The sequence below is a fragment of the Scyliorhinus torazame genome, chromosome 15 (genome assembly GCF_047496885.1).
Source record: "Scyliorhinus torazame isolate Kashiwa2021f chromosome 15, sScyTor2.1, whole genome shotgun sequence".
NCBI lineage: Eukaryota > Metazoa > Chordata > Chondrichthyes > Carcharhiniformes > Scyliorhinidae > Scyliorhinus > Scyliorhinus torazame.
In genome coordinates, this window is record NC_092721.1 from 27,949,244 (window position 1) to 27,977,009 (window position 27,766).

General features: G+C 48.3%; 1 long non-coding RNA gene across 1 annotated transcript in view; it reads left to right on the forward strand.

The window, feature by feature from the left end:
• The window catches only part of LOC140391371 (uncharacterized), a 78,038-nt gene extending 75,181 nt beyond the window's left edge, over positions 1 to 2,857 (forward strand). Inside the window, exon 3 of the long non-coding RNA XR_011935017.1 lies at positions 2,021 to 2,857. This is a non-coding gene — a long non-coding RNA (uncharacterized lncRNA). The remainder of the gene's footprint in view (positions 1 to 2,020) is intronic.
• The last annotated feature ends 24,909 nt before the right edge of the window (positions 2,858 to 27,766 follow it).

The following is a 27,766-nucleotide window of genomic DNA, read 5'->3' on the forward strand; positions in this document are numbered from 1 at the left end:
GGAAGAGCTAAGTGGATACCAATACTGCCTTTCCTCCCTCTGCATGAAGTCCATTCCTTTTCCAAGACAAGCACCGACATTGGAATTAATTCCCATTGGAATTCCTATGGTGTAGAATAGGATTTCTGCTAATGATGCAGTTCCAATTGAGGACAGTGCTGTGAGAAAACATTATTGCACAAGGAACTTTTCAATGCAAAAATGAAGCTACCGACAGCTGGGGTAAGCTATCCACCAAAAATAATGAAGATACAAGATTGGGAAAAATTAAAGACTAAAGACTGGAGCAGGAAATTCAAGCAGTCCCTGAATGAGTGAAAATGGTCACTGACGTTGGTGTGGGACTAAATTACACAGGCTTTCTCAAATGAAACAGTCTAATGAGATTGTCCTAATCCAGGAAGACAGCTGGTGAAGGGTAGTACTGGAGCCAAACTTGCATTGATTTACAAAGTGAAACATGACAAGCATGCATCTCCAAACCCAACCACACCACAGTTTTATAAGTACCTCTTAAAATGTGCTCCAGTGAAACCCCAATTTATACCCTCCACCTGCGTACAATCAAACATAATTATTGTGCTGTACGTTAAGTGTTTAAAAAGTTTGCTTTGTGAGCGACTCACTGAATTTGACACATCTCTAATCAGGCTGCTTCAGTGAAGTGTAATCCCGACTTGGAAATAGAATCAACCCTTATCTGTGCTCATTAAAACAAAATTTCTGTGTGGCATTTCGAGCAAAATCATAAACGATTGAAAAGATTTTTCCCAATGTTGCTGCACATAACAATTGAAAGGGTTCTTAGGCACACAAAAGCACACATCCAGCAATGTTCATTAGCTAACAGCCTGAAAGGGAAACCCTGTTCAACGATCCAATGAACACTCAGCCAAGGTTTTCAGATTAATAGTCACACCTTTACAGCAGCTCCACGCAGACTGGAAGATTCTATTTGAGACATTTCTTGTTGCCGACAGTCTATGAATAGAATTTTACAGCCAGTGTCACAGGTGTTTTTTTTTGGCCCCACCGAACTTTTGAACATCTTATTGCATCTGCCGACTTCTTCCCTGCCCTGACACAGCCATGAAATTCTGCGCTATATTTTGTACTGGTTAACCATCTTTATCAGCCGACTCTTCCTCCCTCCAACCCCCTTCTCCACTACCAGTGTGGGCGGGTTTGGGGGGGGAAGCTATCGGCAAGATGAGGGGATTTGGGCAGACAAGGGGAAGGGTTAGGGAGGAACCCAAGAGGAGAAGGTTGAGGCACTTGGGAGGAGGAGGGGAAGGGGGTTGGGGAAAACGGGAAAGGGGCTTTGGGGATGGAGTGGAAGGAGGGTTGGGGAGGAGAGGAAGGGGAGTTGGGGAGGAGGGGTGAGGAGGAGGCGAATAGTAGTGGAGAAGCGGGTTGGAGGGAGGAAGTGTTGGCAAAGGAGGGGAATGAGGTTGGAGAGGAGGAACTGGCAGAGGAGAAGGGAGTTGGGGAGGAAGGAATCGTGATGGGATGAGGGGGAGGGTGTTTGGGAGGACGGACCTTTGGCAGGGTGCAGGGGTGGATGGGGGTTTTGGGAGCAGGGTTGGGGGTGGGTGAGTTGGACAGAGGAGGGACGGGGGCAAAGGAGTCAGGCAGTCCATTATCTGTCAATCTGCTAAGCTTTCCACAGGCTTTGCAAGGAGTTGACCTGAACTGAAATTCACAGATGTTGTCTTCCAACATTACCTAGAGTTCCTCAAACTGAAACAAAGTGTTGAACAGCTGGGGCATATGGAAGAACAGGTGGCATCGGAAGTAATGGTCTTGTTTTGGAATATTTGAAATTATTTTACATTTTCCCTTTCGACCCAATTTGAAAGTTAAGAAAATTCCAGCCTCTTTTTTTTAACAATGTGAAGCTTGGGTTTATTAAAATTGTGCAGAGTGGTGAGTTAGATGTTAGTGGTTGCTTTTTGTAAATTGTGCCAAATAAGATATTTTGGTTACGATCAGTAATGCACATTTATCTGTTTCAAAATAGCATGAGTGAATATTTGCAAAGAGGTCCATTGGAAAAATGCGTAAGAAGATTGCTTCAACCCAGTGAGACCATACAAGGAGTATTATGGGACTGTGACAACAGCCAAAGTAAACTCAGATGTGAACTAAAGAACGGCAACACTGAAAATAAAAAAAATGGATAGTTTTTGTTTGAAGATGAAAAATGAGTGACTATGCCTCTTTGCTTCAGTAAAATGTTAATGCTAGACTATTTGATTCCAAATTTAGCCAGAAACATGAGTTAATTTAATGATTGCAGAAGTTTTCATATTTTCCTCTTAAAACCACAGCACATTAACCATTGTAGTCACTTTCATTTGATACTAATGGAGTAAAACACCCCAAGGTACTTCACAGGAGTGTTAACCTACAACATTCAACATGATGCCACACATGGAGATGTGAGGGCAGAATGCTGAATGAAGGAAGGCCGAATTTGGCCTTTTTTATCCGGAATATGGCAGTGAGTGGGTAAAGCAGTATTGAAGTCATTGGCACTGTCATAATATACATCAGTACATTATGGTGCAATCACATACGCACACTGATGGACATGCAGTGGGACCAATCAGCATACACAACACCGCAGCCAATCACCAGTGAGAGCACAAGCACTATAAAGACAGGGGACAGGAGAGTTCCCGCTCATTCTAGCAGCAGCCAGCTCAGAGCACAGAGCTCACAGCCTGCATCACAGGCATTCACCATGTGCTGAGTGCCTCACCATAGCTAGTGATAGGAAAGGGTCCACAGTTAAGCTGGTATTGCTTATACCCACGTTTACAGTATGTTAACATAGTTGAACAGTTAATAAAATAGCGTTACACCACTTCCAGCATTGTTGGCTTATTTGTGAACCAGAACACCCAACACGACATGGTACAAGGAGTGCCCGCAATCTCGCACTTGTGAGACCTACCTGCAACGTCTCAGCATTCCGGCACCCTACAGCATGGAGAACATCCACCCGCCGCTGCTGCTCCGCGTCGCTGGCAATCTCGGGGTAAATTGGAAGATATTTAAACTGCGCTTCCAGCTCTTCCTCGAGGCCACGGACAGGGAGAATGCATCGGACACCAGGAAGGTAGCCCTTCTTCTCTCCACAGCTGGGCAACATGCCATCCACATCTTTAACTCCCTGACATTCGCGGCTGATGAGGACAAACCAAGTACAAGACGGTGCTCCTCAAATTCGACACACACTTCAGTGTTGAAGTCAACGAAAGCTTCGAAAGGTACCTGTTCCAGCAGCGCTTGCAGGGTAAGGACGAGCCTTTCCAATCTTATTTAACACACATCCGCATCCTCGCGCAATCCTGCGGCTATGGGCCCACCTCCCACTCCATGATATGCGACCAGATTATTTTGGGGGTCATGTCGGACACCCTGCGTCAGCTGCTCCTTAAAGTTAAGCAACTAACCCTAGCGACTGCCATCGAGACCTGTGTGCTGCATGAGAATGCCACCAGCCGGTACTCCTACATACAGGTAGCTGAAACGGCGCAGCAAGGGCCCCATGAGGCGGAACGGTTCCAAACGATCGAACACCTCCCGGGTCGCAGTCTGGAGGAGGGCGGTCATTTTGCACGCTATCCGAGGACTCCCGTGCCTGTATGCGCCAAACGAGGGGACGGTGACGTGGAGGAACGCGATGCGCAGGACCGCATCACGCAAGACCGTACCGCGCATGCACGGTGGCGCAACAAATGCACTGAGGTCACAATGCGCGGCAACTGTGGCTCCGCCCACTTAAAGCGGGAATGCCCTGCAAAATCGCGACAGTGCCTACGCTGTGGCAGGCTTGGCCACTATGCTGCCTGCTGTCGAGCAGCCCAGCCTGCCAACTCACAACGATTTAACCAGCCTCGCAGGAATGCTCGGGCAATCCAACCCACCTTCACCGAGTCCGATCCTGACTTCATGCAGACCAGTGACACCGGGGACAGGGAGCCTTTTCGAGTCGCTGTCATAACCAAGAACAGGTTGTCCCCGAATCGAAAGCACCAACCGCTGTTGGTGCACAGCATTGATCCAGACGGCGAGTGGTGTGCCACCCTGACGGTCAACCGACCCCAGATCAGATTCCGTCTGGACACTGGTGCTTCCGCCAATCTCCTCGCATGGTCAGCATTTCAAACCCTGGGGGTCAAACCAACAATTCTTCCATCCAATTGCCAACTGGTCGACTATAATGGTAACGTCATCCCAGCCACCGGGTCATGCCAACTCGAGGTGACGCACAACTCGCGAAACGTCACCCTACCCTTCAAGATCGTGGGCTCCTCAAAGCACTCCCTGCTAGGCGCACAGGCGTGCAAGCTCCTCAACCTCGTGCAGTGCGTTCATTCCCTCTCTCCAGAGGACACGTCTGACTTCCAAGATGCGGACTTCAGGGCGCAACTAAGTGCCATCATCACTCAACATCGAGATGTCTTCGAAGGCATGGGCACACTTCCCTACACATACAAAATCCTGCTCAAACAGGACACCACGCCTGTGGTTCATGCACCTCGCAGAGTCCAGCACCCCTCAATGACCGCCTCAAGCAGCAGCTGCAGGACTTCCAGGACCAAGGAGTGCTTTCCAGAGTGACGGAACCAACCGACTGGGTCAGTTCCATGGTATGCGTCAAGAAGCCTTCCGGCGAGCTCCAGATCTGTATCTACCCAAAGGATTTAAATTGTAACATCATGCGGGAGCATTAGCCTATCCCCAAGCGTGAGGAGATCACGTGCGAGATGGCTCGGGCCAACATATTCACCATGCTGGATGCATCAAAGTGCTTCTGGCAGATTCAATTGGACAAGTCCAGCAGAAAGCTGTGTACTTTCAACACCCCATTTGGCAGGTACTGCTACAATAGAATGCCATTTGGAATCATATCAGCATCTGAAGTGTTCTATCGCATCATGGAGCAGATGATGGAGGGCATCGAGGGTGCGCGCGTCTATGTGGACGACATCATCATCTGGTCCACCACCCCACAGGAGCATATCAGTCGCCTCCAACGCGTTTTTAAGCGAATACGGGAGCAAGGCCTGCGCCTCAACAGAGCCAAATGTTCTTTCGGCCAGACCGAACTCAATTTTTTTAGGAGACCACATCTCCCGGTTGGGTGTGCGGCCGGATGCGGACAAGGTGGCAGCCATCACGGCCATGCAGAAGCCGGCGGATAAGAAGGCGGTGCTCCGGTTCTTAGGAATGGGCAACTTCCTAGGAAAGTTCATCCCTAATCTTTCTTCCCACACCATGGCTCTCCACAACCTAGTTCGGAAGACGACGGACTTCCAGTGGCTTCCCGCCCACCAGCGTGAATGGGAGGAGCTCAAGGTCAAGCTGACCACCGCCCCGGTATTGGCGTTTTTCGATCCTGCAAGGGAGATGAAAATATCAACAGACGCTAACCAATCTGGCATAGGGGCGGTGCTCCTGCAACGAGATGACTCCTCGTCATGGGCCCCTGTTGCCTATGCGTCACAGGCCATGACCCCCACAGAGCAGCGCTATGCGCAAATCGAGAAGGACTGCCTAGGCCTGTTGACCGGTGTCGACAAGTTCCATGACTACATATATGGCCTTCCCCAGTTCACTGTGGAGATCGACCATCGCCCGCTGGTCGGCATCGTCCAAAAAGACCTCAATGAAATGACCCCTCGCCTACAACGCATTCTGCTCATGCTCCGGAGATACGATTTCCAGCTCGTGTACACACCGGGTAAGGACCTGATCATAGCCGACGCTCTGTCCAGGGCAGTCACCACTCCGTCCGACCCAGAGGGGTTCGTTTGCCAGGTTGACGCCCATGTGGCCTTCACGGCCGCCAATCTGCCGGTCACAGATGAACGCCTAATCCACATTCGGCGTGAGACTGCGGCTGACCCCCTGCTACAACATGTGATGCGCCACATGACTGACGGATGGCTCAAGGGACAATGCCCGCAGTTCTACAATATTCAAGACGATCTGGCAGTCGTTGATGGCATCCTCCTGAAGCTGGACCGCATCGTGATTCCACACAGCATGCATCACCTGGGTTTAGAGCAGCTGCACGAGGGCCATCTCGGCGTAGAGAAGTGCCGACGGAGGACCCGAGAGGCTGTCTACTGGCCTGGCATAAATGAGGACATTGCCAACACTGTGCTCAATTGCCCCACCTGTCAGCGGTTCCAGCAGGCCCAACCACGGGAGACCCTTCAGCCCCATGAGTTGGTCACGTCCCCTTGGTCTAAGGTAGGCGTGGACCTGTTCCATGCGCTCGGCAGGGACTATGTTCTCATAGTTGATTATTTTTCCAGCTATCCCGAGGTCGTACGCCTGCACGACATCACGTCATCGGCTGTTATCCGTGCCAGCAAAGAGATCTTTGCTTGTCACGGCATCCTACTCACTGGATGTCGGACAATGGCCCCTGCTTCGCGAGCAAGGAATGGTCTAACTTCGCCAGCAGGTACAACTTTGTACACGTGACGTCCAGTCCCCTGCACCCCCAGTCAAATGGCAAAGCAGAAAAGGGCGTCCACATCGTAAAGAGGCTCCACTGCAAGGCTGCTGCTGCAGGATCCGACTTCTGCCTCGCCTTGCTGGCCTATCGCTAGGCTCCACTGTCCATGGGTCTGTCACCATCCCAGCTGCTGATGGATTGCACCCTCAGGACCACTGTACCGTCTATTCACGTCCCAGACCTCGACCATGCTCCGGTCCTTCAGCGGATGCAACAGTCTTGCGCGCAGCACAAGGCGGCGCATGACGCTCGAGCGACTGATCTTCCTGCTCTAGCACCAGGTGACAACGTCCGAATCCATCTTCCGGAGGGTGGCTGGTCTGCGACTGCTCTGGTTCTTTGGCTGGTGGCTCCCCGCTCATTCCTGGTTCGTCTGCCTGATGGGTCCATTCGCCGCCGCAATCGGCGTGCCCTTTGTCTGGTTCCACGCTCGCTACGCGATCCTCCACTGGTGCCACGCCCTCCTGTTGTCCCCAACCTGGACTTTGTGGAGCTTCCGGATACTCTGCATCCTCCTCACTTGGCCCGATCCTCAGCCGGTGGCACCTGACCCACCCTTGAGGTGGTCAACCCGAATTCATAGCCCACCTCAGAGACTTGATTTATGAGCCTTACAATGTTGGACTGAATGCTTTGTTCTTTCATCCTGTTTCAGCATTTCACTAGTTTGTTTATAGCATTCGTTATTAGTTTTGTTGTTGGTGTAACACCTTGTTTTTCTTTTCTCTGCACCAGGCACCTTCCCGTGTACATAGACTAGCCTCATGTACATAGTTATGTAAATACTGCACACACATGGTCAGATACACTCATTACACGTTATTTATTCTCACATAGGCACATGTTCTTTGTAAAAAAGAGGGATGTCATAATATACATCAGTACATTATGGTGCAATCACATACACACACTGATGGACATGCAGTAGGACCAACCAGCATACATAACACCGCAGCCAATGACCAGTGAGAGCACAAGCACTATAAAGACAGGGGACAGGAGAGTTCCCGCTCGTCCTAGCAGCAGCCAGCTCAGAGCACAGAGCTCGCAGCCTGCATCACAGACATTCACCATGTGCTGAGTGCCTCACTATAGCTAGTGATAGGAAAGGGTCCACAGTTAAGCTGGTATTGCTTATACCCACGTTTACAGTATGTTAGTATAGTTGAACAGTTAATAAAATAGCGTCACACCACTTCCAGCATTGTTGGCTTGTTTGTGAACCAGAACACCCAACACGACAGGCACAGTGGTGGCTTTCTCCACCAAATTGCCAGGGAAGAGACCCGCAAGGTGCAGGTCACACAACCTCACGCTGGTGGGGTGGTCTTAATCAGACCCCACCCCACCAGCAACTATTTCAAAGATCGGGGTGCCACTTTTAAAGGCGACCTGCTGTACACGAGTTAAAATGGAGCCTCCCCCTCCACCCCCGACACCCTCCCTGCCTGCATCGCAACACCCCTCCCTCCAACCCATCGCCCTAGCACTGCCACCTGCTACTGTCCCCTGGCATGCAAGGGAGCTCCCATGTGCAAACTGCGCTTAGGGACGTCATGAGAGAGACATGCAGGACATTTGAGTTTTGTGTCTGTTTGTTTTGCCATAGGCAGAGGGAGGGGGTTTACTGACCCTTCCCACCAGCAGTGGGTTCCCTGACTGCAGGGTGGGCGGGCCATACAAAACGCCATATACTTTGATGGGACTGGAAGATCGCGGCGGCGGCCAATGTTGAGCCACTTCCGCTGCCGGGAAACACGTCACTGCGGGTGGGGGCTTGAAAACCCACCCATGGCAATTAGAATTGTCACTAGTTCAAGTAATACTGCTTCATTTCTGGGCACAAAAACAAGGGGGCTCACTTATACAGAGTGTGGTAAAAAGGCAAGATTGTGCTGAATTTCAGTGGCATTTTAAAATGAAAAATCAGAAATTTAGACTGAAAAATGTTGGGAAATGCACAAAAGATTATCAAAATTTTGATTTCATAGGGATTTCCAAAAAGGCACCAGACTTCAATTTGCATCATTAGAGTTCATAAAGTCACGTTCCACTGCACGTCCACCGCAACCGCACTTTTTTATGTGTCACATGTTGAATTTCAAATTTACAGAAATAACCGGCGCAATTCTCCCATCAGAAAACTAAGCCCCGACACCGGAGTGAAAATCGGAGTGTTTCACTCTGGCCTCGGAGGCCGTTCCCAGCCCCCTATTCTCCCGCCCCCGGGGGGGGGGGGGGGGGGCGAGGAGTGGCGCCGCGTCAATGACACGACCGGCGTCGCGTAAATGACGTCACCCGTGCATACGCGGTTGCCGTCCTCCCCGCGGCCGCCCCGCAAGAAGATGGCGGATGGATCTTGCGGGGCAGCGGAGGAAAGTAGGTCCTCCTTCAGAGAGGCCGGCCCGCCGATCGGTGGGCACCGATCGCGGTCCAGACCCCTTTTGAGCACCCCCCCGGTGCAGGAATCCCCCTCGCCCCCCCACAGGCCACCCCCCCCCAGCGTTCCCGTGCTGTTCCCGCCGGCAGCGACCAGGTGTGGATGGCGCCGGCGGGAACCTGTCGTGTTGGGAAGGCCGCTCGGCCCATCCGGGCCGAAGAATCGCCACTCGGCCATTACCAACGGCAAGCGGCGATTCGCCCAGCGGCCAGCCGTGATTCGCGCCGCGCCGGTTTGGGGGGGGAGAATCGTGTGCGGGCGTCGGGACAGCGTGGCGGGACACACTCGGCGCCCAGGCGATTCTCCCACCCGGCGTGGGGGGGAGAATTCCGCCCAACTTCCATATCGCTGGCATAATTTACAACCTCAGGGCCTCTCAAAGCCAAACACTTTTAAGCATAAACATTTGTCTTATGCGAAGAAACACAGCTGCCATTTTGGTCTTAGATGTAGCGATGAAATAAATGGCCAGATAATCTGGTTAGGTGGTGTTAACGTTGAACAGGATGCTGGGAGAAGTCTCAGATTTTCTTCCAAACTTGCCGATGGGATCTTTTTCCCCATCCACCCGAGAAGGCATACATGGCGTTGACTGAACATTTTATTTCAAGCCTCTTCCGGTGCAGTGCTCTTGTCGTACTCCACTGCACTGGGATGCCAGTGCTTTTGGCCTGTGGCTTGACCCCATAACCTTCTGACTCCCAGGTCAGAGGGCCACCAACTGAATCAAGGCTGACAATCTTAGTTGTTGTAATTCACTCTGCAGCACTTCGCGACCATTATGGCCATCAGATCGAGTAGGTAAAGTTTTTGAATATGAATTCTTAATTCCTAGGTCCTCGAACTCATTTAGGTTTTTCATTCACCTAAAACCTACCGGCTTTTACAATTAAATTTTTATCACATCTTCTCTCTCGCTCTGTAAACATTGGTCGTGTTCGGCATCGTGTGGCCTTGGTTTTTCACTTGGTTTTCTCAATGATGCAAGAATCACCAAACGTGGATATTAGGGTGAAGTTCAACATACTTTCTGAAGGTGGCACTGGAGACATTGTTCATTCCTAAGATAAAAGCAAATTACTGCGGATGCTGGAACCTGAAACAAAACCAGAAAATGCTGGACAATCTCGCCAGGTTTGACAGCATCTGTGAAGAAAGAAGGGAGCGAAAGAGTCATCCGGACTCGAAACATTATCTCCGTTCTCTCTCCACAGATGCTGTCAGACCTGCTGAGATTGTCCAGCATTTTCTGTTTTTGTTCATTCCTAATGTGTCATCAGTCAGTTCTTGATTGTGGTAAGGTTTCCATTGCTCAGGTAAAATAATGCTGCAGGCACACAGGAGCTCTGGCAGCATCTGTAGCACAAAAAGACACGGTAGCATAGTGGTTAGCACTGTTGCTTCACAGCTCCAGGGTCCCAGGTTTGATTCCTGGCTTGGGTCACTGTCTGTGCGGAGTCTGCACTTTCTCCGCATGTCTGAGTGGGTTTCCTCCGGGTGCTCCGGTTTCCTCCCATAAGTCCAAAGATGTGCAGGTTAGGTGGATTGGCCATGCTAAATTGCCCTTAGTGTCCAAAAAATTTAAGTGAGGTTACTGGGTTACGGGGATAGGGTGGAGGTGTGGACTTGGGTAGGGTGCTCTTTCCAAGGGCCAGTGCAGACTCGATGGGCTGAATGGCCTCCTTCTCCACTGTAAATTCTATGATTCTATTAAGACAGGGACGGATACAGACCGGACATCGGAGCATATTGCAATATTTTAAACGTGTTGCAAGAATACATTTGGAAATGTTATTGAAGAATTGAACATATTTTTATAAGGTGAACTGGAATCACAGAGGTAATAATGAGGTGTAACGTGTTCCTTCACCCTGATTTGGCAAAAGACTCAGTGAAAATGCCGGGAAAGAGCTTTACCTGGAGAATTACAAATTATGATTCTAACTTTCTGCTAAGCTCAATCAGGCACATTATTGGGCTCGATACAGAACACAGATCTCCCTACACTGTGGGTAAAAGGGTGCCTCATCCCCCATCTATGAGTCAAAGTAACAATTTCTGCATCAATCATCCTTTGAGTGAGATTGACAGATCTGGGATGTTTAAAACCTTAATCCAGTCGTCACCGCTCCTGGAGTTCGCTCCCCTTCGAGTCGAAACAGATTCTTCCCACCATCAATGAACCGACAGCCTCTCTCTCCAACGTCATAAACAGTCACTATTCAGCCTCTCCACTCTCATGAAAGTTTATCAACGGGCCGCACGGTGGCACAGTGGTTAGCATTGCTGCCTCACGGCGCCGAGATCCCAGGTTCGATCCCGGCTCTGGGTCACTGTCTGTGTGGACTTTGCACATTCTCCCCGTGTTTGCATGGGTTTCGCCCCCACAATCCAAAGATGTGCGGGCTAGGTGGATTGGCCGCGCTAAATTGCCCCTTAATTGGAAAAAATAAATTGGGTACACTAAATTTAAAAAGAAAAATGAAACTTTATCAACAGGCATGGCAATTAGTACAAATTTAACCCCATCTCTCACCAGAACATTGACCAAATACTAATCAAATATAATAATGGGTAAGAAAGAGATTTTGTTGGTTGATAGGATCTCTGTTGTACATACCAGACTTGAATTCCCTATCATTTTTGTTGTAGAATTAAGATAATAACCGTGAAATACACATGGCTGAGACTCAGAAGAAGATAAGACTTAGACCCAAAACTTCAGATTAGAGTCAGAACCCCTGTCTCCGACATTGATCTGACAGAACACCATCCACTCACCTGCATACATTGAAAAGGCTCAGACCTCCAATCCACATTGCAGAAGAACTCTCTCAGGAAGCCTCGCAAAGAGCAGTTGAAGAGGATCAGTGCAAAAGGTGTCATAATATACACCAGTATATCATGGTGCAGACACACACACACACACTGATGGACATGCAGTGGGACCAATCAGCATACACAACACCGCAGCCAATCACCAGTGAGAGCACACGCACTATAAAGGCAGGGGACAGGAGAGTTCCCGCTCATTCTAGTAGCAGCCAGTTCGGAGCACAGAGCTCACAGCCTGCAACACAGACATTCACCATGTGCTGAGTGCATCACCTGGTTAGGACTAGGCAAGGGTCAACAGTTAAAGCTGGTATTGCATTTACCCACAGTTCAAGTATGTTAATATAGTTAACCTTACAATAAAATAGAGTTACACCACTTCCAGTGTTGGTGACCTGTTTGTGATCCAGAACACCCAACACATCATGGTACAAGGAGTGGTTGCATACTAGCACTTCTGAGACCCACCTGCAACTAATCAGCATTCCGGCATCCTGAAGTATGGAGAACATCAACCCGCCGCCGCTGCTCCGCATCTCCGGCACCTCAGCGTACAGTGACAACCAGCAACGATAACCAGGCAAGATGTTCAAGATCCGGGTTCCGCAGCAGCTCCATTGCCACGGCGATCTCCGCGAAAACTGGCGGGCATTCCGGCAAAAGTTTGAAATCTTCCTGCTGGCAGCCGAACTAGAAGACCTGGCCGATCCTGAAAAAACAGAGCTTCTCCTCACCACCACCGGTGCCAGAGCAGAAGAAACCTTTTAAAAATTCAAGTTCTCCAAGGGGCAAAACAGGAGCGACTTCCAGGCAGTCCTGGACAAATTCGGCAAATGCTGTGAGGAAAACACACGCCAACCAGCAAGGAAAGGTAAGAGAAGTGCCAGTACTCACCTCGAGGTCGAAATCCCGGAGCAGAGAACGATTTTGGTCGGCGGCCATCTTTCTAAAGTGACTGCACTTGCGCAGTTGTGCGACGCCGTGCATGCGCAATCACGAAAACGGCCATCAGTAAAGGAACCGCGATCTGCACATGTGCAAACGCCTCCTACATGCTACGTCACGTGCGTCATGACGCCAGAGGCCCCGGACTACGCCCATTTAAAGGGGAAACGTCCCAAATCAAAGAAAAAATCTTTTAAAGATGTAAACAAACTTCCTTCACCTGGGATGACAGCACAATGCCACAAATTGAACCAGGAAATGAAATAAACCTCCGAAGAACCCTGCAACAAGCAGTTACCTACCCCCAAACTGAGTCCGATTCCGACTTCCTGCAGACCAGTGACACCGAGGGCCCGAGGGAGCCATTTCGAGTCGCTGTTATAACAAAGAACAGGCTGGCCCTGAATCAAAACCACCAGCCGCTGTCGGTGCACAGCATTGATCCAGACGACAAGTGGTGTGCCACCCTGACGGTCAACCAGAATTCGTCGCCCACCTCAGAGACTTAACTTATGAGTTTTACGATGTTGGGCTCTTTGATCTGTTCTGTTATCCTGTTTCAGCGTTCCAGTAGTTCGTATATAATGTTCATTTCGTTGTTGGTGTGACACCCAATTTCTCGGCACCAGGCACCTTCCCGTGTAAATAGATTAGCCTCATGTACATAGTCATGTAAATAACACGCACACACATAGTCAGGTACATTCACTACACGATATTTATTGTCACGCAGGCACATATTCCTCATATAAAAGGGGGATGTCATAATATACATCAGTATATCATGGTGCAGACACACACACACACACTGATGGACATGCAGTGGAACCAATCAGCATACACAACACCGCAGCCAATCACCAGCGAGAGCACACGCACTATAAAGACAGGGGACAGGAGAGTTCCCGCTCATTCTAGTAGCAGCCAGCTCGGAGCACAGAGCTCACAGCCTGCAACACAGACATTCACCATGTGCTGAGTGCATCACCTGGTTAGGACTAGGCAAGGGTCAACAGTTAAAGCTGGTATTGCATTTGCCCACAGTTCGAGTATGTTAATATAGTTAACCTTATAATAAAATAGAGTTGCACCACTTCCAGTGTTGGCGACCTGTTTGTGATCCAGAACACCCAACACATCAAAAGGCACATCCTGTTTTAACAGCACTAGCTGCTGTAAGAAAAGTTTAATCGTGAAGCGTGGCTGTTTTGGGGTGATGGATTAATGAGTGAATGGGTAGATGGGTGAGGTCAGTGGATAGAGTGGCAGGTGGGTGAGGTGGTAAGATGGGCATGCTGGTTGATGTGTAGGATGGCCGGGGGGTAAGGTGGCAGTGCAGTGGGCGATAGGGTGGCAAGTGAGCAGGTGGGAGGTGGGTAAGGTGGTAGGTGGTTACAATGGTACGGTGGCAGGTGGGTGGGCTGGCAGCTGGGTGAGTGGTAGGATGGCAGGTAGGTAAGATGGTTGAGTGGGTTGTCAGGTCGCGGGTTCGTCAGGTGGCGTTGTGGGATAGAGTCAGGTTTTATGGGCGAGTCGGGGAGGTCAGGGAGGTAGTCAGGTGTTGGGGCCTATCAAGATACAGTTGCGGGGAGTGGGTGGGTCCAGGGGTAGAGTCGGCTTTTAGGGACTCCTCAAGTTGGGCCAGGAAATCAGTGGGTGGGGGGGGGTTGGGGGGTTGGAGTTGGATTGACGAGCGGGAAGTTGGGGTGGGGGAGTCATCTGTAAAGTTACCCAGGAATTAGGCTAAGATTATTCTGTCCAATATTTCCTGGGTAATTATCCAGATAAGTAAATCGGAAATGTTGGAAGTCTCCCATTCTAACGCAGAAGTTGAAACATCCGGCGATCCGGAGAATGAAAGATCTGGAAAAGTCGGTCATGGCGTGCTCTGCCATTTGATGATCTTCTATCTGAACTTCATTTTCCTGCCCACTCCCATATCAGTAAATTCTCTGAATGACCAAAAATCTGTCTATCCTAGTCTTAAATGTATTCAATGATGGACCATCCACTACCCTCAGGGATAGAGAATTCCATAGATTCACATCCCTACGAGTGAAGAGATTTCTCCTCATCTCAGTCCTAATCGATCAGCCCCTTAGCCTGAGGATGTGCCCCTATGTTCTAGATTCCCCAGGGGGACAGTCTTTCAGTGAACAGCCTATCAAGACCCTTCCAAATCTTGTACGTTTCAAGTATATCACTTTTCATTCTTCTAAACTGCAGAGAATATAGGCACAATTTGCTCAGCCTGTCAACATGGGACAACCGTCTCATTCCAGGGCTAGTCTAACAAACTTTTGTTGTACCACCTCCAAGGCAAGTATACCCTTTCTAGAATCATGTGATGATGTTACTGTATAGCGACCATGCCATTGTTAGCTCCAGCTCAGTCTTCATATGAACTTCCAAACTACGAACTGAAATCTTGCAACCCCATGTAATGGAAACAAATGAAATTGAAGTAACCTGTTCACATTGTAGTGGGCTTGGTTATGAACATAGAACATAGAGTGCAGAAGGAGGCCATTCGGCCCATCGAGTCTGCACCGACCCACTTAATCCTTCACTTCAACCCCTTAACCCAATAACCCCTCCTAAACTTTTTGGACACTAAGGGAAATTTAGCATGGCCAATCCACCTAACCTGCACGTCGTTGGACTGTGGGAAGAAACCGGAGCACCCGGAGGAAACCCACGCAGACACGGGGAGAACATGTAGACTCCGCACAGACAGTGACCCAGCAGGGAATCGAACCCAGAACCCTGGCGCTGTGAAGCCACAGTGCTAACCACTATGCTACCATGCTGCCCAAACCTTGGTTCTGTGTATCTTTTCCGCTAAAAGCTATTCATGTGACAGCTTTTCTGGATTTGAGGTAGCATTTATGGAGTTGTTAAACAGCTTTATTGAGTTTTCTAGGTTGCTACACACACTGGACTTCGGGGGGCGGGGGGGTCACCTTCGGAGGAACAACATGATCATGCTGGCAGGAAGAGCCACAAAATCCCACCAAAGTGTCACTTCCGAGGGATAATAAAGGTATCGTCAACATTTGGTTGATTATTCACTGAACTCCATTTGGTTCGAATCGCAATAATACACTTGTCATTCCCCTCTGAAATCTCCTGCAAAAGGCAAACAAGGTTCAATAGGTCAATAGGCAGCTTCCAATTGAACTCCGTTGCAAAAACATCAAAACAGTACTTACCAGTTTTGTCCTGTCGAAGGATATATCTTCAGGGTGTTAACAAGCTAAAATGTACGTCGCCTGTCTGTCCCACTCCCTCCCACAGGCAGTTGGGGTCAAGCTAAATTCTGAAGTTAAACTCATTTGAAGGGCCATTAAAACTTGTGTACAAAATGTACCCTCAACCTTTCGAAAGACAGGTATCAGAATACTACTGGCCCATGACAACAGACAACAACATTCACAAAGGTGATGATGATAGATGCATTGGCCTACCTCAGGCTCACTCTGCAAGGCACAAACACACAAAATATTCTGTTCAGTTTCTGGGAGATATATCAGTAATGTCTCTGTCTTCTTACTTGTCTTCATTCACAGAATATGCCAAGAAATGACCAATCAAATGTCCACTCATGTGATTATTATTTCAGCACTTATTGAGATTGTCTCAGATTCTGGGGAGGTTATAATTGGGTTGTTGGTTGTTTTCACTTTACTGGTGCAGGGTGAGGATCCGGAGACAGAAGTAAGTAAAATAAAGATGGCTTGAAGGATAGAATAAACATCATAGGGGAAGTATGTTTCACTCGTAATTCTTCAATTTTGCACTCCTAGTGCAAAGCATCGTTTTTCATTGGCTAAAGGCTACTTAATTGAAGCAATGTCATACATTTATCTTCCTTGCGAACATAACTTCTGCACTGGGGATGCAGGATCACTCTGGCATTTTCATGTTGTCGGAACTTACGGCCATTTCTGAACAAAGTTGCTTCTGTATTTTTCTCCATTCTACTTTGGTCAGTGCTCTTGATTCTTCCAGGTTGAAAATATATTTTCCTCTTCATTACATTCTAAAGGTGTTCAAAAATAAATCACTGTCCCCCACATTATATTTCACAGGACCTCAGAGTATTTTTTAAATTTAGAGTACCCAATTATTTTTTTCCAATTAAGGTGCAATTTAACGTGGCCAATCCACCTCGCCTGCACATCTTTGGGTTGTGGGGGGCGAAACGCACGCAAACACGGGGAGAATGTGCAAACTTCACACGGACAGTGAACCAGAACCGGGATCGAACGTGGGACCTCGGCGCCATGAGGCAGCAGTGCTAGCACACTGCATCACCGTGCTGCCCTAGGACCTCAGAGTTAAGGAGCTCCTTACCTGCCTCAATCTCTTGCATCTTCAGTTCTTACCTTGACCTTGGTATCAACCACTTCTTATCTGCTGATTTCCCACACACTTTCAGTTGGTGCTTTTCTGAAATATGGCACTTAGGCCATCACCCTGACTTTTCAATAAATATATCTCCATTGATTCCTGCTGCAACACTGATGCACAGGAATAGCGAAGAAATGGTGCACAGTTGTTCTTGGCGCAACTCAGAGGGCAGATCGTGATGGGAGCAGACTGCATAGAAGAAAATGGCTTCCATTTATATAGTTCCTTTCACATTAGGACATTGTTACATCCAATGAAGTACTTTTTAAGGGTGGACTCTCTTGTAATGTAGGGAATGCAGCAACAATATGATAGTGACCAGATAATATGTTTTTGTGACATTGATTGCGAGACAAGTACTGGCAAGGATATGGGGATAACTCCTTTTACTTATATAGGGTGGCATGATAGGTCAAGGCAGCACAGTTGCTTCGCAGCTCCAGGGTCCCAGGTTCGATTCCCGGCTTGGGTCACTGACTGTGTGGACTCTGCGCGTTCTCCCAGTGCCTGCGTGGGTTTCCTCCGGGTGCTCCAGTTTCCTCCCATAGTCCAAAGATGTACAGGTTAGGTGGATTAGCCGCCCTAAATTGCCTTTAGTGTCCAAAAAGGTTAAGTGGGGTTACTAGGTTATGGGGATAGGGTAGAGGCATGGGCTTGAGTAGGGTGCTCTTTCCAAGGGCTGGTGCAGACTCGATGGGTCGAATGGCCTCCTTCTGCACTGTAAATTCTATGATCTATGATTTATGGTCTCCGTGGGTTTCCTCCGGGTTCCTCCCACAAGTCCCGAAAGACGTGCTGTTAGGTGAATTGGACATTCTGAATTCTCCCTCCGTGTACCCGAACAGGCCCCCGAATGTGGCGACGAGGGGATTTTCACAGTAACTTCATTGCAATGTTAATGTAAGCCTACTTGTGACAATAAAGATTATTATTATTACTTTAAAATAGTTTTGAGGGATCTTCATATCCACCTTAGAGTGTTGATGGGGCCTCAGTTTAAGGCCTCATTTGAAAGATGGCAACTCCAACTGTGCAGCACTCTCTCAGTATTGTATGCCAGCCTAGATTTTTGTGCTCAAATCTTGGAGCGAGGGTTAAACGCACAACTCTGAATCAGCGGATCTAGTTCTACCAGCTGAACCATAGTTGACGGGGGAGGAGAGTCAAGAAACCAGAAATTTGACTTTTCCCACATGCTGTGGTGTTTTAACTCTACGGAACACATAGTTTTGGTTTGGTAAGTTTTGCACCTGGAAATCAACCTGATTGTCAGGCTTGGCTTGTTGCCATGTGAGGAGCACTCCAGAGGAGGCTGCAACTATCCCCGTAACCCAGTAACCCCACATTGGACATTGAGGCCAATTTAGCGTGGCCAATCCATCTAACCTGCACATCTTTGGACTGTGGGAGGAAACCGGAGGACTCGAAGGAAACCCATGCAAACACGTGGCGAACGTGTAGACTCCGCACAGTGACCCAAGCCAGGAATTGAACCTGCGACCCTGCAGCTGAGAAACAACAGTGCTAACCACTGTGCTACCGTGCCACCCAGGTGGAAGAATGGATATGAATTGGTACCTCGACCCCTGCCCTATGCTTCTTTCAGGTATGGATCCTTTCTGGCGCCATGGATTTTTCTACTTACACTTGAATGGAAACTGAAATCGAGAGTGTAGTTTAACGGGTAGCTTACCTGATATTGCGTATTTTACACTGGTGTCCAAAAGTCATAATTGTCCCTCACCCCATCTGCTACCCCACTATCCAACTAGGCCTGAACACAATACTAACTGTGAAGCTGATATTCTACTGAGACAATTTTAATGTACAGATGAGCTTTGTGGGTATGGAGTGTGAAATAGACCACGCAAGGATTATGGGTTTGTCGCCTCAGTATAAATTTTCAAGCTGGTAACCAAGGCCAATTTTGTGAGCCACCGGTTGCAGTATTGTCTCCCACACCTGAAAGTAAGGGAGTTTAATGGCTCTTTGCTTTGGCTTGTAACTGTTGTTGCTTTTTCCAAAATCTAATCTCAACGGATTGAGTCCAAGGCCAGGATTATCAAGGAAGGAAAAAGGACACTATACCTGCCATGCACACCATGAAAAAGTGTGTGTTAAAACATCCTAGCAATGTGCATAAAACATATTCCATCGGAAGTGACGCAGACCCAGGCAACTCGCAGTTGCAAAGTGTTTTATGTTGGCAGATCAGTGACCTTTAAGCACAATTTTCTGTGTTTCAATGGGCCGAGATCTCACTGTCTATTATCGGAAACAGCTAACATTCAATAACAAAGGAGAACAATGCCTTCCTTACAGCCACATGACTGTCTCTTTGTGGCTTTAACCTGGTATTTGTGCTATTTTTTTTCTTCTTCTATTCATAACCTTGGGACCACCAGCAAGCTGAGAGCAACCTTTGACCTTCATTAGCTGCATTTATGAGAATCCTTCCTCAGTACAGTTCCCCCTGTTCAATTCCCAGTTCACGTCACGGGTTAAGTACCTTAGAAAATGGGTGAGTTTCAGCAGTAGATTATTAATTCAAAGCCACTTGTTTTTCTCCAACCCCCCACCGCCCACCTTTTTTTTGTCCTTTTTTCTTTGCCGTTTAGATAAAAGATGAAGAATAACAAAAGGAATTTAGGGAAAGTCAACACAACCAGCGCAAATTCCCTTTAATTCAGAAATTCAGGAGTTAAGTCTTGCAGTTCGTGCTCTGACCTGCCTGTGCTTACTCCAAATAGGAACCAAGTGTGCAGTGGAGGGAAAGAAAGAAAAGTCAGTGCGAATACTCTTTGTGGTGTTTTGTAGCCCCTGGGAAAGGAAAGCAATGTGCTTTCAGAAAGACAAGATTAGTACCTTCCCTCGGGCATGTCATATGGAGAAACTTTTCTCTGGGTGCAGTATAATAGCTGTCATCTGGAGCGCACGGAAAGGCTGTTTAGTTAGGAATGATAAGATTAATTTAGTGAAGTTCCTTGCAGGATTTGCTCATCATCAACTGCGTTCATTAGAATTCAGAGGCTAATGATAAAAAGATGGTAGCTACTAGCAAGAATTTTCAGTCCTCAAGGTATGGCTGCACCCAGCAAATGATTTATAAGTTAAAGCTATGGTTTGCTTCCACTGCCGCCCCCCCCAAAAAAAAACAATGCAAGTAATGTACAGGCTAAAGGTTTATGCATAACCCCATGACATGAAATAACATCAGCTCCTGTTACAGGAATATGTGAAATGGTACAATAGTTTAGGAATCTGACATGGGTTGGGGTGTGTGGTGAAAGGGGAAGATAGGCCCTGAGGCTTGAGGGGAAAGGTTAGGCTTTGAGACTTGGGTGGGGGGAGGGTTAGTCCTGAGCCTTTGAGTGTGGGAGAGTGTAGGCCCTGAGACCTGAGGGGGAGGGTTGGTCCTGAGCCTTTGAGTGTGGAGGAATGTAGGCCCCAAGACTTGAGGGGGGAAGGTTGGCCCTGAGCCATTGAGTGTGGGGGGAGTGTAGGCCCTGAGACTTAAGGGGAAGGGTTGTCCCTGAGACTTGTTTTTTTTTTTGGGGGGGGGCCCAAGATGTGGGGGAGGGGAGGGTAGACCTGAGACTGGGTGGGAGAAGGGTCGGCCCCAAGATTTGAGGGGGCTTGGTGGGGAGTGTGGTGGAGGGGTTAAGTCTCGAAATCTGGGGAGAGGAGAGCAGTCACCTGTGGCAGGTGCAATTGCTTCAGGAGAATGTAATTTATTCTGGAGTGTACTATGTTTGGGTTCAAGTAGAAGACAAATCCCCTCTCTGTGGGATGCAATAACTCACCCAACAGTTAGTGCATCATTCCAAGATTACTCAGAAACACTCGGGGCACCTTTTGCCAACTGGGAGCCTACTTCATAGGAAGTTAAATGCAGAATTGTTCCATGCTGCGTGTACATTGTGAAAAAGAACACGGGAATGTATGTCAGTCAGTATTTGTCATGTCGCTGCTAAACATTGTTAAAGCTCTCTTGCTATTTGCCTTTTTATCCCGATGGGTCAGCAATCCTCTCTTGAGATGTGGTCATCTTCAGTACGAAGGTGGGAAAAGGACTGGGATGCGCAGTGGGGGCTGTCGTTGCTACCTGCTGATCAGTTTTATTCCACTTATCATTTGGAACGATTAGAAGAAGATGGTATGCGAAACCAAAAATTGTGGGTGCACTGCTGCCAAACATCCACGATTGATATGCGTTTGCTAAAAAATGAAGGAGAGCGTGTCTGCCATTTTACAATAGGCTACCTGCTTGTGAAATGCCCCACCCTTGGGGGGATGTCTTGTAAAGTTCCACCCAATGTACTTTACGGTTCAGAACAGGTGGGATCAAATGGCCTCGTTGCGGCCAACTCATTGATACGACGAGGCCGTTAACCTCTGCGAGATGCCACTTGCAAGATTTGCGATGCTCGGAACGTCTTGCGCGATCTAATGAGATCTCTTGAGATGTCGCAATCTGGATCTTTCCCTCACTGGGCATGAGCAGTTAGGCTCACTTAAGTATGTCGGCGACCAATGCTTCCGAGGCCCAGGAACGAACGGCCATGCCCGTGAGAACTCACCATGGTGCTGTTCAGCATTGGTCCATACAAACGTGGACTGGGCATTATGGCACCTTGGGAGGGGTGTGGTCTCCCAGGCCATCGGTGGCCCCCGGGTGGTCGGGCTCTGGGCAGGGTGGGATCCTGCCACTCCTGCTGCCACCCAGGTACCTTGATACTGCCAGCCTGGCACCTTAACAATGCCCGGGTGGCACTGCCAGGTTGGCAGATGCATTGTCACGGTGCCATGTTGGCAATGCCAAGGTTCCCAGGTGCCAGGTTGCTCATGCCAGGGATTGGACCGGGGGGTACCCTGCCTTTTTGCGGTGAGGGGCGTGCTGAAGGACACCCCCTAACAGACCAAGTTGAAAAGTTCCACCTCATGTACACCCAAAGACAGGCAAGCTGAGTTCATCAGTGCGGGAAATGAACTAAGTGGGATCTCGGCGGGATGTTCCTCACCGAGGCCACAAATCAAAACAGAGTCACGTTTGTTAAAGGGGTCGTTAAGCGCCCAGAAACATCCCGCTAAACACGCCCAAAACGGGGCTCTGGAATTTTACCGTTAAATTGCGCCCGAACATATTTTATTTTAGTCAAGTTACTTTAAGTTATTACCCTGTTTTTTGAAGGGGGCAGGCTATCAATTAGGTTTGCAGCATTAGTTTTCAGATGATGATCAAAAGGAATAACAACAGCTTCAACAGCCTGAAGGTGGGGAGGGTGGGGGTGGGGGGGAGCAGTCGGAGCAGCCTAGGGGAAGAAAATGATAGTTTCAGGGAAGGAAACAACATGGGTTGGTGTGCCCTTGATTAGTACTTTAGGGCACTCAAACTGTGAATGCTTTCTTTCATGTGAGTTTTAGTGAAGCAGCTATCATACCACAATGTTTTGTCAACCAAAATTTACTATGGGGGGAGGGGGAATGTTATGCTATGTGGCTCATAAAGGAATACTTCTTGTTTTCAGTGGCAGAAGATATGTCTCTTTCTGTTTTCAAAGACAGAAAGTGCTGTCCTTTAATCTCTCTCTCAGAAAGATGGAAGATTTCCGGCATATTGGTGGGAATATTGAAATATCATATCACTACATTGCACACCCCAGAGGGCCAGCCATTTTGTTATAGATCGGACTTTCAACTCGCTAACTTCAGGGACAAGTTCAACGACTGGATGTTTACATTAAAATAAAGATCAGCATGCTCTTCATAAGCAATAGCGCTGCTTGAAACTATTTTAACACGGGAATGCGATTGGATTTCCTTTGAAACTGGACAACCACAAATTAGCAGTTTTCAATGAATGGGAATCACAACAAAAGTGATATTTGATTAATCATAGAATTTACAGTGCAGAAGGAGGCCATTCGGCCCATCGAGTCTGCACCGACTCTTGGAAAGAGCACCCTACTGAAGCCCACACCTCCACTCTATCCCCATAACCCAGTAACCCCACTTAATCTTTTTGGACACTAGGGGCAATTTATCATGGCCAATCTACCTGACCTGCACATCTTTGGACTGTGGGAGGAAACCGGAGCACCCGGTGGAAACCCACGCAGGCACGGGAAGAAAGGGCAAACTCTTCACAGACACCCAAAGCCGGAATTGAACCCTGGTCCCTGGAGCTGCGAGGCAGCAGTGCTAACCACTGTGAACTGTGTTGCCCTCTCAAATAGTCTTAAATAAACAGGTGAAAAATCTAATCATGGACCGGAAGTAGAAATATAGAATCATACAGCACAACTTTAAGCTTAAATCGGATGGAAGGTGAGAAGTTAGCCGAAGATGGAATAGTCAAGTCCAGAGGTAACAAAGGCAGGGATGTACAATGGCCAAACGTTTATGTGATAGCTTTTTGGTAGTGCAATCCTAGCCACCTCACTGTCCTGGCGCTTTTCCCATATCCCTGTATTTATTTTCCTTTATATATAAAGCATGTTTTTGCAGTTGGTGGTATGTTATCTAATAGAAGCCAATTTGGCAGTCATGAAAATGAAATGAATGAAAATGAAAATCGCTTATTGTCACAAGTAGGCTTCAAATGAAGTTACTGTGAAAAGCCCCTAGTCGCCACATTCCGGCACCTGTTCGGGGAGGCTGGTACGGGAATTGAACCGTGCTGCCTTGGTCTGCTTTCAAAGCCAGCGATTTAGCCCAGTGCTAAACAGCCCCTGGGCTGTTATGGGCTCAATATTCAGTCTGGTGCTTCTCGACAGGGCAGGGACACACGGCCAGGATTCCCACTCCCAGAACCACAGAAAGCTTTGCACTTATATGGCACCTTTCCTGACCTCAGGACATTCCCAATGCACTTTACAGCTATTTAAGTATTTTTGAAGCATAGTCACGGTTTTAATATGGGAAATGCAGGCAATTTGCACATGACAAGCTCCCACAAAAATAGACCCGATCGTGTGTTTCTCGTGATGTTTGTTCAGGGATAATGTTTGAAAAATTAATTAATGGGATGTGGACGCCTTTGGCTAGGCAAGCGTTGTTACCCATCCCTTGAGAAGGCGGTGGTGAGCTGCCTTCTTGAATATTGACCCCAGGACACCAGCAAGAACTACTGATGTATACAGGCTATCAGACCTCCCACGGACTATCTCCCATCATTTATGGCCAAGCATAAAATATGTTGGATTATCACAATTGAGATGTTATCAACAAAGTGTGACTGGGAAAGGATTAGAAAATGTGTGTTTTATGCAAACGTTTCGACATGTTTCTGTTGATCTCCTGTAACTTGTACATTGCACATCCCTCCGTTTGTTACCTCTAGACCTGACTGCTCCATTTTCTGGCTAACCTCCCCTCTTCCATCCTATTCAAACTTAGGCCCTAAAGTCCCGTTCATCCATCACCCCAGTGTTCGCTCACCTGCATTGACTCCCAGTGAAACAATGCCTCAATTTTAAAATGTTCATTCTCAGTTTTAAATCTCTCTGCGGCCTCAACCCTTCCTATCTTTGTAACCCCTCCAGCCCTACAATATTCCCCCCTCCCCACACCCCACCCAAGCATCACCAATTCTGGTCTCTTCCACAAACCTGCTTTTAATTATCCCACCATTATGGACTATACCTTCAACTACCAAGGCCCCAATCTGTCAAGTTCTCTCCCTAAACAATTCCTACTATCCACTACGCTTTCCCATTCTTGAAAAGGTGCATTCGATCTTTAGTTTAGCAAATATAAATTCCTATATCTAAACTGCGGCAACTCCACCACTCCTCGGGGGGGGGGGGGTGACAATTTTATATTGACTGAACCTGAGATACTCGAGTTACAAAGAGCAGCACATCCTAACTGCACTTGATTGAGCCAGAAGATAGGTAGAACCCAATCATGCCAGGTCTCCACCCCAGTTGCGCTGGTCTTTTAAATTTCAGTGGGCATGGCACAACCAACCAGACTGTTCATCAGAGCCCAGGGAAAATCTCAGGGCTATTCAGGGAAATTCAACCTTTAAATGCTCCTCGAAACAGGTGAGAGTGATTGTGACTCCTGTTTTGGACCTTAATGGGCTCTAAACCTTATTAAGGAAAGACCATTGCAGTATTAATGCTTTCAGGACTGTAAGGGTTAATGTCGGACCGCACAGGGCAATTGTACCACCCATATTATTATTATTTTTAAAAGAATTTAGAGTATCCAATTATTTTTTTCCAATTAAGGGGCAATTTAGCGAGGCAAGCCACCTGACCTGCACATCTTCAGGTTGTGGCGGTGACACCCACGCAGACACGGAGAGAATGTACAAACACGGAGATTGATCCAAGGCCGGGATTCAAACCCAGGTCCTTGGCGCCATGAGGCAGCAATGCTAACCATTGCACCACCATGCTGCCCCCCTGTACCACCCATATTATGATGTAAGGAGTCACATGGGAGTAATAGATTGCAGTGGTGAGTCTTGTAGAAATCGGCATGAAGATAGCTCCTGGTCAGGACTGTATATATGTGGTTAGTTATGCGTTATTAATAAGCAGTTATTGTTCAATTATACAAGCTTCTAGATCTCATCATGCGGCAACAGATAACCTTACAATAATAACCAAAGGGCATTGAGTTATTTCCAGGAAGGGATCAGCTTGCTCCATATGGGACATCAGATTCAAAGCGAACCCTTGCAAGCCTCCACTCTGTTGTTGGCGTAGCAGAGTGCCATTGTGACTGATAGTTCAAGGTCAGTACTCTTGATGCACCACCCCAGCCACGTAACCAATTCCTCAGGATTTGCAACAGGATATCCAGCTTGGGGGGGGGGCGACAGGAATTCGAAGGCAACACATCCCACTACAAGTCTGAACGTAGAAATTTACAATGTAAAAAGTGACATAAAGGCAAATGAGAAATTCTTAATAGATACCATGGCCGGAATTCTCCGGTCATTGCGATTTGCTTTTCCCACCGACAGTGCAACCCTGTCCATGGGTTTACCGGTGGCGTGGAGTGGCTACTGTCATAATATCCACACATGTATATAATGAGATGCAGACAGGCAGTGATTGACACACAGGATAACCAATGAACACACACGACACATAACAACCAATCACCAGACAGGACTCCACCACTATAAAGCACACAGGGCATTAAGACTCTCCCTCTCTCTACAGGCCACAGCTACTGAGATAGTAAGAGTGCACAAGCCAGTGAGCACTGTCACCATGAGGTAGAGAGTTAGTCTGGTCAAGCCAGTAGGAGGTTATCAGTTAGTTGGAGTGTCAACTCACAGCAGACTATGTACAGCAATCAGGAAGTTCAATAAAACAAGTGTTGGACCATCTCCTGTGTCAGAAGTCTGTTTCTAGTTTCACTGCATCCAGTCGCAGTCAACATTGAACCAACTTACTTAACACATCATGGTACCAGAGTGCTATTAATCCTAACAAATCTATCTCGAGTGCATCTGCAACGACCAGCAAGCAGCCATCCAGCGGCATGGAAAAGATCCAGCCTCCTTCACAACGGATCTTCGGCAACCTCGGCGCCAACTGGAAAGTCTTCAAACACAAGTTCCTCCTGTACATCGAGGCCTCCGACCTCGAGGCAGCATCGGATGCCAGAAAGATTGTGCTGTTCCTGTCGACTGTGGGGGATCATGCCATCCACATCTATACCTCGCTTACGTTTGCCGATGGCGAAGACAAGACAAAGTTCAAGACAGTTCTGCTGAAATTCGACAGCCACTGCGACATTGAGGTGAATGAAAGCTTTGAACGGTACATCTTCCAACAAAGGCTTCAGGGTAAGGATGAACCTTTTCAGTCCTTCTTGACCCATCTCCGCATCCTAGCGCAGTCATGTAATTATGACTCGACTACTGATTCCATGATCCGGGATCAGATCATTTTCGGGGTCCAGTCCGACTCCCTGCGGGAGCAGCTCCTCAAAATCAAACAGTTGACCCTCTCCGTCGCCATCGAAACGTGCGTTGTCCATGAGCATGCCAGAAATCGCTACTCCCGCATCAGGGAGGCAGAAACTGCAAAACTGGCCTCCCACGAGGCAGAAAGGGTGCAGACTAGAGCGTAAATGCAAGGCCTGAGCATCGAGGAGAGTGGCCGCTTCGTGTGCTTTTCTTGGGTCCCCACGCATGCGCGCCACGACCGGGTGGACGATGAGGCCAAAGTCCCTGAGGCGCATGCACGAACATCGGCCGACCACACTGCGCATGCGCAATGGCGCACAGAACGTGCTGAATTGTGGCTCTGCCCATTTAAAGCGGCAATGCCCAGCCAAAGGCAGGCGATGTCTACAGTGTGGAAAGCCTGGCCACTACGCGGTCTTCTGCAGGTCTGCTTCACCGAACAACAGCCAGCGATCCCAGCTGCAGCGCAGACATGTCCACTGCGTACAACAAGGCATGCAGGATTCTGATCCAGACAGCCCAACAGAACCCGATGCTGACTGCCTCGAGTCTCCATATCGGGTGGGCATCATCACCACAAGCGAGTTGGTCTCTACCGTGCCTGCCAACTGCCTTTCGATCCTCAGTGTGGATCCTGACGACGAGTGGTGTGCTG